This window comes from Lucilia cuprina, chromosome 5, assembly GCF_022045245.1.
Source record: "Lucilia cuprina isolate Lc7/37 chromosome 5, ASM2204524v1, whole genome shotgun sequence".
In the NCBI taxonomy this organism is placed as follows: Eukaryota; Metazoa; Arthropoda; class Insecta; order Diptera; family Calliphoridae; genus Lucilia; species Lucilia cuprina.
In genome coordinates this window covers 14,284,543-14,298,172 of record NC_060953.1, presented here as the reverse complement: position 1 = coordinate 14,298,172, position 13,630 = coordinate 14,284,543, and the positions used below count along the sequence as shown (strand labels likewise).

At 33.7% G+C, this 13,630-nt stretch overlaps 1 protein-coding gene across 1 annotated transcript in view; it reads left to right on the top strand.

Annotated features, from left to right (window-relative positions):
* Positions 1-3,980: 3,980 nt before the first annotated feature.
* Positions 3,981-13,630, top strand: part of LOC111683195 (neuropeptide Y receptor type 2) — a gene marked incomplete at its 3' end in the record, with an annotated part of 44,989 nt that continues 35,339 nt past the window's right edge. The window contains exon 1 of the mRNA XM_046951550.1: positions 3,981-4,301. The remainder of the gene's footprint in view (positions 4,302-13,630) is intronic.

The window sequence follows — 13,630 nt, the reverse complement described above, 5'->3', positions numbered from 1 at the left end:
CTATCTATCTATCTATCTATCTATCTATCTATCTATCTATCTATCTATCTATCTATCTATCTATCTATCTATCTATCTATCTAACTAACTAACTACCTTTCATGGTTTGTCATCCCGATTATTCATCACTAAAGTGTTTATATAATCTGTATCTATGCATATATAAACAAACAGGAAAGTATAGTCGGACATGGCCGACCATATAATACCCTATACCATTAGAATATTTTAAAATTTTTTATTTTTCATAAAGAAACTTTTGTGTTGAATATCCCCTTAATTCCAAAGTATTTAGGTAATTTATTGATAAACAAGTAAGAGTTCTATATTCGGCTGTGCCGAAACTTATATACCCTTCATCATGGTGTGTTAAAAAAAAGTCGGTATCAAAAACTCTTCTTTCAAATCACTTACTTCGGGCTGAACATACTTAATTTCATGTTTCTAGATTCAATATTATAGAAAATTCAAAAAGTATTAAAAAAAAAAACAAAAAATATACCAATAAGTTCACGTTTTCCGGTTCTCACCTAATTCCGACTCTACATACTTAATTCTATGTAATGAACTAAGCATTATTATGGAAAACAAAAAATATACCAATAAGTTCACGTTTTCCGGTTCTCACATAATTCCGACTCTACATACTTAATTTTATGTTCCTAGGTTCAGTATTATAGGAAATTCAAAAAGTACCTTTTGCAGAACGAAAAAGTACCAAGAAATTTCCATCGATTTGTTCTCATCTAATCCAGTCTCTACATACTTAATTCTATGTAATGAACTTAGCATTATTATGGAAAACACAAAAAGTACCTTTTGAAAAACTAAAAAGTACCAAAAAGTTCACTTTTTCTGGTTCTCACATAATTCCGACTCTACATACTTAATTTTATGTTTCTGGGTTCATTATTATAGAGAACTGAAAAAGTACCTTTAGAAAAACGAAAAAGTACCAAAAAATTCTATTTTATGTGTTCTCACCTAATTTCATGTTTCTAGGTTCAATATTATAGAAAATTCAAAAAGTATCTTTTGAAAAATGAAAAAGTACCAAAAAGTTCCCTTTTATGGGTTTTCACCTAATTCACATACTTAATTTCATTTTTCTAGGTTCAATATTATAGAAAATCCAAAAAGTACGTTTCAAATAACAAAAAAGTACCAAAAAGTTCCCTTTTATGGCTACTAACTTAAGCTGGGCTTCACATACTTAATTTCATGTTGTTGCTCTGCTGCTCTCGCTCTGCCTTTGTTTTTATAAACCGAGTACAATAACAAAATTTAACGTATGTTTATGTATTTTGTTTTTGTTTTTTTTTTTGCAGTTTCTGTTTGAGCATGAATAAAAAAATCTTAGTTTTTGACGAAATTTTCAGAGGTTGTCTCGGAATTTTGCTCATATCTCCGTTATTTATGGACCGATTTTGCTTTATTTTAAATAGCGATCTTCCCGAAAGCATGTCTAACAGATCTCGCCGATATCTGGGGTCCTCTAAAAACTGATTTCAACAAACGTACAGACAGACAGACAGACAGACAGACGGACATGGCTTAAGATTTCAACCATTTTCAATAGGCTTCGTCCCTGTGACAAAAAATATACTTGGTCCAAATTTCATCAAATTATCTTGAAAATTGCGGCATGTACCTTGCGCACAAGGTTTACATGGACAGCCAGCCAGACGGACAGACGAACGGACGGACAAACATTTCTTAATCGACTCAAAAAATGTGTGTGTCACAAACATCAGCACAAACGTATAACACCCTCCCCGGTATAAAAATGAATGTGTATTTGTTTGTATGTGTGTTTGTTTAGACTGCTAACTAATGAACCGATTTTCTTAAAATTTTCATAGTGGCTTCTGGAATGTCTAAATAAAGTTATAGGCTATTTTTAGTATTGTAAAAATCAAGTAGGCCAGGTGCCATGCCCACATACATATACTACAACAAACTATGAACAACTTTGACATCCATGTGAACACAAAGTATTGCAGTATTGCTACAGTGGGCGTGGCACCTACCATTTAAACAAAGCTTTAATTAGTATATCTAAAAAAGTAAAGTCGGTTCAGTATAGACATGAATATTTAGGACAGAAATTGACAGACTGCTAAGAATAAGTGTGGCACTTCCCATAGAAATTACAATTAAAATTAATTTATCTGGAAAAGTATTGGAGTTAAATTTTAAATTAAAAATTAAATTAATAAAAGAAGACCTTTAACATCCATAAACATATTTGGATGAGCAGACTTTTATAATGGGGGGCTTGGTAGCTCCCATATGAATTAAATCTAAAAATTCGTTTACCTCGGAAACTATTAAATCCAAAATTCAAAAATTCTGGGGAATAACTTCGACTTCCTTGTCAATATTTGTACAAAGGACTTTAGCAGCCATGTGAACATCATTAGGTAGTATTAGATCCTCCCATATGAATTATGTGCAAAAATTCATATATTTGGGAAACTGCTAGAGATAGAATCATCAAATTTTGCACTAAGAACTCTGACACCCATGCGAGTATTTAAGTAATAAATTGGTGGACCTTTTATAGAGGAATCTCTCTACCTTATGAATTAAATGCATCTAGGAAACTTTTATAGCTAGAGTCTTAAAAAAATAAAGTCTGTATTTTATTTATATTGATTTTTGAGTAGCAAAGCACACAGGGTATAACTAGTTCTTATATATGGTGGATTCAGTGTTGTTGTTGTTGCAACAGTTCGACTGTGTTTCTTTTCTTGGGAAAAACTTTCGACTGATACAGCTGTCGCTTGGTTGAAATTCTTTTGGGTCGTTCCGGAGAGTAGATCCAATTTTCATAGGGAACGAGTCAATTAAGTCATATCTGTTAGTTTAGCTGTTAAAAATCAAACAAGTGAAAGACAAATTTTTAAGAGAACCCGCTGTGTTTTGAACTAGATGCCTCACTTTTATCAGCAATCAATCCAATACACTTTCATTCTAGATGTGCGAGTGAAGTGTAGACCATATCTAGAAACAAGTAAGACGCGGTGGACTTTTCCATCCACTGTGTGAGTAAAACTAAGTAACAATTCACCACTGTCCCTTTGTGAATCTTACACGCAGGTTGCAATTTACGCATATGGATGGTCTGGTTTGTTATACGTGCACTTTGCTCAAGTACTCAGACTATCTAATCCCTTGCCATAGTAGCTCCGTTGGGGAAGCACAGGTGTATTGTGCAAGCTCAATCTTACCCCGACAATAATGTCGGGGTAAGATTGTACTGCTCCTAGATTGTACTGCTCCTAGCATCTACATCCACACCTTCTACGTTGATCCCAAAGGAACCTTAAACAATTGACCAACCAAGATGTAGACATGTGGGCGACTGGCCTTCCGTAGTACCAGATTATGTGGTGTTCTGATTAAACCGCTTTTCAAATCATTTTACATTATGAAAAAAGTTTGAAGTTGTAGGGTATTTAATATTATACACTGCCGTATATAGCACTCCCCCTTTCTTATTGTCATCATTTCAATGCCACAGAATGCAAATATAATAATTCTATGTTTTCTCTCTTTTACTGTTTTTATATTAAGAAACAAAGAGATAAAGAGAAAAATTCTATGTTTTTCTCATTATATTACTCTTCACTCTCGCACCAAGCGAATATTTTCAATTCGCCTCAATAATTCATCGTTTAACCTGTTGTGTATTCCTAAAGAAAAACACAAACTCAACGAGATAAACAAAAAAAACTATAACAGCATTTGCTCTACGAATCAATTCGTTTAACATTAAATGTAAACGAAACACACTCACATCCACCCACTACTATTCTCATTACAAATTTTACATTGACTTGACTCCACAACAATAACATGATTAAAGCAAAGCAGACACAACAACATTTTGGACAATTTGCCACTCACACACATACACTGATTATTATTGTGAGGAAAAATTGCACGAACTTTGAATGTTTGCAACTCAGTTGATAACGAAACTTCAACGCAAACGGTCGTTAGAAACGGAAGAAAAATTTTATAAAAAACGGTCAAACTGTGGTGCTTTGGAAAATAACAGTTACTTTTTTCTTGGAATGTGCAGAATTTAAAAAAAGATAAAAAACAACAACAAAAACCAATAATTTTTGGATATTTAAAAAAATATGTAAAAATAAAGATTTAAGAAAAAAAATACAAAATAAATACTACAAAAGAAAATTTCCTTTAAAATTAGTTGTTTTCCAAAAAGTGCTCATACGTTAAGGTGTGCTTCACTAAAATAACTATTATAGTCATATTAATCATACGCAGTGGTAAACGTTTTTTTGTTAAGAATTATTTCATGCAATAAATAATAATATATGAAATATAATTTTAAAAAATTATTAGTGGAGTGAAGAAAATTTTTGAAAATGTAGCAAAATGTCAAGCCCATTTACTTGACTTGAAAATATTAAGAAAAATTAAAAAAAAAAAAAATATAGTGTTACACAACCGTTTATCTGGATTATATCCGGGTACTTTATTCATTTACGATAATATTTTTTTGTTAATTTGTAAGTTTTTTTTTCAAATATGATTTTTAAAATCGAAATTTCGCTAAACAGAAAATAACAAATAAAAATGTTTGTCGGGCATGATACCCTACATCAGTGCTTATGTTAAAAATGTGGATAATGTTTTCATACTCTATACCACTTTAGTGCGGAGGATATATTGGTTTTGTGCTGATGTTTATAATGCACAATAATATTGCTCCAATAAAGTATACCAATCGGATCAGAATCATTTTCTGAGTTGATTTAGCTATGTCCGTCCATCTGTCCGCCAATGTAAATATTGTAGTCAAACTAAAGATCGCAATTTTAAAGATAATTCAATGATTTTCAATTTGGCACATGATCTTCTACTATTCCAGGGACGAAGCCTTTTGAAAATGGCTAAGATCGGTCCATTATTTCACCTAGACCCCATATAACTGAACTCCCGAATAGCACATTGTAATCAAACTACAGGTCGTAGTTTTGTAAATAATTCAATGAAATTGGGCACATGATCTTCTATAGTAACGTAGACGAATCCTATTGAAAATGGTAAAAATCGATCCATTTTCCACTTAGCCCCCATACAACTTAATCCGCGAATAGGGCTTTTAAGTTTATAATTATGTTTAATGTACTTGTATATCTACAAAAAGCTGCAAAACCAAGTTCTATACAAGTCTTGATGATCCTAATAAAATTAATTTATATAGGGTCTCATTTGACTTTAGCCCCTATAAAAAGCTCCCTTCAAAATTTAACTTAAATGTCCACAGTTTTATTCAATATTAAATAGCTTAAGTATATCAACTTAAATGCTTTATTATGACAACTAAATCATATTTTATTTTTGTAAAAGATGTAGGGTATTATATAGTCGGCCTCGTCCGACTATAATTTCTTACTGGTTTATTTTCAACTTCGATTTTAACCTTAATAAAGAAATTGATAAGAACCTTAATAAAGAAATATTTTAATAATTTATTGACAAAAAATGAGAGATTTTCTAAATGAGGAGTTATATGGGGGCTATGGGTTTATATGGGCCTATCTCTCTACATTTGGGTAAAGACATTTACATGTACATTAAAATTATTTATGCAGAATTTCATCGTGATAGGATCGTTTTTAAGTGACCTTTAAGTAATTGTCTCAAGGGAACTTTGTGTGGGGGGCTAGGGCCTAACGAATCCTGATTATTACGAAAATCGGCATTACCATTTATATAAAACTAATTTTTCTGATTTCTAGAGATATACAAAATCATTTAACATATTTACGAGCTCAAAGCCCTATTTAAAGATTGGGTGTAGGCGAAATAATGAAGCAATTTTAATTTTTTCAATAAGCTTTGTCTTCGGATCAAAGGAATATATTTATTTATATTTATGAGCACATCCACAAGTCTTTATAGATACTTTAATGCTACTCAACATATATTATATTAAATGTTTTAGCGTGTGCACAATGTTTACATGGACACAAAGACGGACGGACATAGCTAACTCCACACAGAATGCGATTCTGACTTTAACATACATCAGCACAAACGCATAATAGCCTCCTTTACATAGTGGTTGATGTAGGGTATAAAAACCTGTTGCAACTAACGATTATATTTAAAACTCTTCGAAATATTGCCCGTGCATCCACAAGTTTTTATAGGTACTTTAAAGCTACTCAACATGACTCAAACATCAATGGTTAGAAAGTTGAAATATTAAAAATGTTTAAAAAGTAATTGTTACAAATTATTTGTATTTTTTTTTTTTTGTATTTCAATACAAATTTGAAATATTTTTGTTAAAATTAGTAACAGCTAGTAACAACTTTCGTTTGGAAATAGACTTTATATAGATCCGCGATTCCATACTACTTTCATGTAGTGTATTTCCGAAATATTGTTGAAACACTATTTAGTGCAAAAGCTACAGTTAGTAGTTTCTAAGTGCAAAAAAATCAGGACTAGGACTTCAAAGTCTTCTTTTTTTTCTCAAAAATTTAGCTTTCATTTTAACTGTTTGATGAGCATTTTTAAAATAGATCGGTTTTATTTCTGGTAGCTTGGAGTTGTTGTTAACTGATTCGTTTGAAATGATGTGCTCGTAATCCACTTAGAAAATATACCATCATACTAGACTTGCTCATTTCGAGGAGATTTCTGGTCTTGCCCTAATTAGGGTCACCTACCGTTTCATTATCACAAGCGGATATATGGAATTCTCTCACCCATATTCCTAATTCAGCTTTAGTCGTGTCGCATGGTGTTGCATTCATCGGTTTAACTACCTCAAGCTCCTATCCCTTTAGCAATTTTATTCCCCCTTTCGTTGCCGATTACTCCTGATTAGTCATATGATGTAAACCTTACCTTTTGAGAATCCAATCAAAATTCAATATGACTCAGATCTAATTTTATTTATACAATTCGTTATTACTCGAACTTCTGCCAGGAAGCTTGAGGGTCTTTTATTGAGGTAACATTCTCGTTAGAGGAGCCTGACTGTCAATAAAGTGGACGTGCTTTACGTGAACACCTGCCTTGACGTCCTGTTTCACGTAGGTCTTTTTCATCCACTGTGTGAGTAAAACTAAGCAGCAACTCACCACTGCCGCTTTGTGTATCTTACACGTAGATTACAATTTACGTATATGGATGGTCCGGTCTAGAGTTATCTAATCTTTTCATAGTAGCCTTGTTGAGGAAGGCAAATAGTCATTAGCAAGATAAATCTAACCCCGATACTAATGTCTCTGTTGATTCAACAACAGCACCTAGAGGGACGTAATTGGTAGTCTGAAATATGGATCACATTAATTGACAACACCTTATTTTAGTAGTCACATAGACCCACTGTGATAAGTTGAACATGTTTTAGAGTAAACTCCAATACACTCCGCCATGTAGGATAAACGCTGATACGTTAGTCGCTAATTGCAGTGACGACCTTTCACCACATTTGTCCCTTCTTGCTAAACTATAGTCTAGCACACCAGCACTCTATTCGTCAAATCCATCAATTACTCCATCCCCTTTATATAATCAGAATAGACATCAGAAAACACCTGAAAACTCCACCTCGTATACTTAATCTTTGCATTATCAGCTCAAATTGAACATTTTATGAATCCACAGTCATGCTCTGTAATTTGTACCGCTCCTAAAACAGAAATTTATCAAGAAAATTATATTTCACCGTGTATCAGTTCTTTAACCAAGCACCCACTTCCCGCAAATTTTTGTTTATACCACAGCCACTACTTAGATACCAAAGGAACCTCAACCAAATGACCAATCATAGTTCTATTGTCAACTGGGCACCCGTAGTACTAGATTATGTGGAGCTCTTGTTAGATCGCTTTTCATATCATCCAAGTTCAAGCCAAAGATTGAAATGTAATCAACAGTTTATTGTCCCGGCAGGCTAGAGGTATTGATAGCATCTCTTTACCCACGGATTGCAATACACCAAAATTGGATCTTGCACCAAGGAAACATGCCCTGGGAGAGCCTGACTCTTGGTATACATACAAATATCATCTCCGTATACTTGATAAAACCCAAAAAGAAACTCTCGTTAATATCTCCCCAGCACAGTAGATGCCACCCACACCATTCTATGTTTAAAGAGCCGTTAGTGTAAATTTTATTCGAACAAATTTGTATGTTTCAGCTAATTTGCATTGTACTGAATCTTAAAAAAATTGCTTACCTTCTGGATGTCGATAAGTTTTTAAGACTTGTCTATGCCATATTTTTTCCAATAAATTTTTCACAATTCGTTATTGCTCGAACTTGAGTCTGAAAGCTTGTGTTAGTATTATGTAAACGGTGGTATATTTCTAATTTTCAAATATAGAATCCCAGGCCCACTTTATTGTCTAATATGGAGACATTCGTGTTGCAACAGATTACTGCTAGTATTTGCTCTAATGTTCCGTTTGACCAAGACATTCTATCTTTGATCTATTTCTGACATATGCTGTGTCTAACCTTCCAATGTATTCAGTTAACGTTGATGACGTCTCTTGTAACCAAGTTCGGCCAGTTCGCCTAAAGTAAAGAGTCGTTCTGCTATATATTTCAATTGCTGGGATATCTAGCAATGTATCCAGAGCCTTGGTTGAAGTAATGTACATGGCATCTCTTATACCCAAGCAACATATACGCTGGACTTCCTGTTTTGGGACTTTTCCAAAGAAGTTCATCAGATTACTAATGCACAAGCTAGAATTAGTCTAATTACATTCTTTTAACCCCAATTTGTTTTAGTAGGACTAAAACTCCATTTCATGCCTACAATCTGCCTGCATATCGCCCAGCATGTGACTGTGTTGATTCTATCCTCTATTTGTGGTATCCACCTTAATTTTCGGTCAAAGATTGCACCTGAATACTTAACCTTGTCTGTCAACGGTATCTTTTTTGCCCAGGAAGCTGGGTTCAGAATACCTAAAAATTTCTGTCATTCTTAGGAAAAGGCAGATTTTGAAATTAAAAAAAGAAAAACTAAACAAAATTAATACAAAAACACTTTTCTTCAATAATATCCATTATTCTCAAAACTTTATGCAAAATATTTAACAAGAATTCTTGCAATAATATTTATTAACAATTTCGATTTAATAAATAACATTTTTTATGAATAAAAAGAAATATCTCCCTGAAATAGCAAACAAAACAACAATAGCTATTGTAATCTCTTCTTAGAATTCCAGAATTTATAGAAAGCAATAACCTTTTTCGCATTAATATATCAACGTAAATTGCAATAATCTATTGATTGGTTTGTAAGGTATTTTATCTAATCTTTTTAATCTAATGAATGAATCTATGAATGGAAAATTATTTGTATCTTATTATAATTATAATAATAACAGGAAGATAGTTGTTTAATTTTAATCTAATCTACTTTAATTATAGATAGTAAATTATTCTCATTAACTGCTTGTCAAATTAGTGACGAATAGTGCACAAATTTGAATAGTAATTTTTATTATTAAATGTTATTATGATGAAAACTCTAGATAGGTTTTTCTTTTGGAGTTTAAGTGTTTGGTTAATTATATTAATAGATTTTAGACATGAAAAAGTGTATGGTTATTGCTATAATATGCCATAACTTGGGTAACTAAAAACTCAATATTGACTTTTTCTTTGAATGAAGTAATTTATCCAAATTATGTTTAATATTGTAGAGCATTATGCCAACAAAACCCTCGTCTTGTTCCATTGCTAATTAGGTATACAGATGTCGTAGTGCTTTACGTGATCAGTTGCAGTGATGTCCGTTTTTTACGGTGGTACTTTTTCAACCACAGTATTAGCTTGTTAAACGAACAACCATCACCCCATTGTGCTTCTTATATGTCGATGGCTGTTTCAGTCTATGTACTTTGCTCACTCAAGCTATCTTATTTCCGACTTTTTCAGTCCCTTTGCTTAACTTCCGATATGCGAAAATATCACTATAGACTAGACTATAGACTAGACTATAAACTAGACTATAGACTAGACTATAGACTAGACTATAGACTAGACTATAGACTAGACTATAGACTAGACTATAGACTAGACTATAGACTAGACTATAGACTAGACTATAGACTAGACTATAGACTACACTATAGACTAGACTATAGACTAGACTGTAGACTAGATTATAGACTAGACTATAGACTAGACTATAGACTAGACTATAGACTAGACTATAGACTAGACTATAGACTAGACTATAGACTAGACTATAGACTAGACTATAGACTAGACTATAGACTAGACTATAGACTAGACTATAGACTAGACTATAGACTAGACTATAGACTAGACTATAGACTAGACTATAGACTAGACTATAGACTAGACTATAGACTAGACTATAGACTAGACTATAGACTAGACTATAGACTAGACTATAGACTAGACTATAGACTAGACTATAGACTAGACTATAGACTAGACTATAGACTAGACTATAGACTAGACTATAGACTAGACTATAGACTAGACTATAGACTAGACTATAGACTAGACTATAGACTAGACTATAGACTAGACTATAGACTAGACTATAGACTAGACTATAGACTAGACTATAGACTAGACTATAGACTAGACTATAGACTAGACTATAGACTAGACTATAGACTAGACTATAGACTAGACTATAGACTAGACTATAGACTAGACTATAGACTAGACTATAGACTAGACTATAGACTAGACTATAGACTAGACTATAGACTAGACTATAGACTAGACTATAGACTAGACTATAGACTAGACTATAGACTAGACTATAGACTAGACTATAGACTAGACTATAGACTAGACTATAGACTAGACTATAGACTAGACTATAGACTAGACTATAGACTAGACTATAGACTAGACTATAGACTAGACTATAGACTGACTATAGACTAGACTATAGACTAGACTATAGACTAGACTATAGACTAGACTATAGACTAGACTATAGACTAGACTATAGACTAGACTATAGACTAGACTATAGACTAGACTATAGACTAGACTATAGACTAGACTATAGACTAGACTATAGACTAGACTATAGACTAGACTATAGACTAGACTATAGGCTAGACTATAGACTATACTATAGACTAGACTATAGACTAGACTATAGACTAGACTATAGACTAGACTATAGACTAGACTATAGACTATACTATAGACTAGACTATAGACTAGACTATAAACTAGACTATAGACTAAACTATAGTCTAGACTATACACTAGACTATAGACTAGACTATAGTCTAGACTATAGACTATAGTCTAGTCTATAGCTGAAGTCAATTGAAGTGAAGATAATACATCTCCTTGTGAGGAACTGCTGTTTGTCATATTTGTGATAGAAAGATAACGATATTACTGATCGGGCTTATGCTTGAGCGAACCATTCATTTACAGGTTTTCTGAAGACGGATGATAGTCCAATCCTTCAGTTTCGCATGTTATTTCTTTTTTTGTCTGTAAGGACACTTTGCACTTGATTTATGGTTCGGATATAATAATTTAAATGGGCGAAGCTGTATCAACTGCTCCTCCCGTTCCGGTTTGAAATCTTTCACTTTCGTGTGTTAGGTTTTTCCTCGTTTTCAAGTGAGGGACACTTGGTGCGTAGTTCCGGTATAAATGATCGTCATTTAAATGGGTCAAAACTGTATCAACAGAGTTATCAGTTGATCCACCAGTTCCGATTTCTGGAGAATTACGGCCATGGAAATATGTAATTATAAGAACTTTTAGAGATTCATATCAACTTTTCGTTCAACTGTCACATGGCTGAGACATTGAGAATAGTCGATAACAAGTCCACTGGTGTCAGAAGAATTATCTGTGGTACTATCGAACGTTCTTCAAGAATTCTGCTTTGCATTTGTTATCAAGTTTTTCAAAAGTCTTATATTGAAGCCTTAGTGTTACATTTCTGTATACAAAATATGAACTTTATGAATTTTCCCCATCCTTTGTAGATCTATAGGCATAGAATTTCTCATATTTTTTTTTGGCATTTTATTAAAAATTTCATTACATAGTATCGTTTGTAGTTACTCCTTTGAGTAGGAGCAAGTATTTTAGACTTTGGGATATTTCGAACACTGATATGGTGATCTAACCCCGACATAAGGGACGTAATTGGTAGTCCTAAACACGGATCATATTAATTGACAACATTTTTCTTCAGTAGTCACATAGACCCACTGTAATAAGTTGAGCATACACTCAACCATGTAGGAAAATCGCTAAATAAATCAAACAGGAGCAGTGACCTTGCACCACGTCCATCCTTCCACTCCGCCACTTCACCACTCCATCCTTCAAATCCATTAGTTACTCCAGTCTCTCCATAAAATGAAAGTAGACGTCAGGAAATATCAGAAACTCCACCTTGTATATCAAATCTTTTCATTATTAGCTGAAATTCAACATTTTTTAATCCACAGAAATGCTCTGTAGTTCGTACCGCTCCAGCATATAGGAGCGATAACAGAAATATATCATGAAAATCAGATTCAACGTGTATCCGTCTTTTAACCGAGCACCCTCTTCCCGCGATTTTGGTTTTAACCACAGCCACTCGACCTCTTTTCAATCTATGCAAGCACTAAGACAGGTAGTAGACTGTCAACACCAATTTATAGTCCCGGATGACCACCTATCTACCCACGGATTGCAATACACCACGATGTGGCCCGGGGGGAGTCCTATTGAGTGAGTGTGTCGCATGATGTTCTCGAATATGTAAGGAGGGTTTTGGGTTAAATGGTCATAGTTGAAAGGTATCTTATACAGGATCTCAACCGCCACTAACTTTTAGAGTGAGTGCGTCGCATGATATTCTAGAATCATAAAGAATAGATCTAGGTTGAATGGTGATAAATAAAAGGTATCTTATACAAGTGATAACTTTGAATTCTCCAAGTGATATGTCCAGATATGTTTAGAGTTCATTCTGTACATGCCATATTTACCATAGCATACACTCAACCATGTAGGAAAATCGCTAAATAAATCGAACAGGAGCAGTGACCTTGCACCACGTCCATCCTTCCACTCCGCCACTTCACCACTCCATCCTTCAAATCCAGTCTCTCCATAAAATGAAAGTAGACGTCAGGAAACATCAGAAACTCCACCTTGTATATCAAATCTTTTCATTATTAGCTGAAATTCAACATTTTTTAATCCACAGAAATGCTCTGTAGTTCGTACCGCTCCAGCATATTGGAGCGATAATCGAAATGTATCATGAAAATCAGATTCAACGTGTATCTGTCTTTTAACCGAGCACCCTCTTCCCGCGATTTTGGTTTTAACCACAGCCACTCGACCTCTTTTCAATCTATGCAAGCACTAAGACATGTAGTAGACTGTCAACACCAATTTATAGTCCCGGATGACCACCTATCTACCCACGGATTGCAATACACCACGATGTGGCCCGGGGGGGAGTCCTATTGAGTGAGTGTGTCGCATGATGTTCTCGAATATGTAAGGAGGGTTTTGGGTTAAATGGTCATAGTTGAAAGGTATCTTATACAGGATCTCAACCGCCACTAACTTTTAGAGT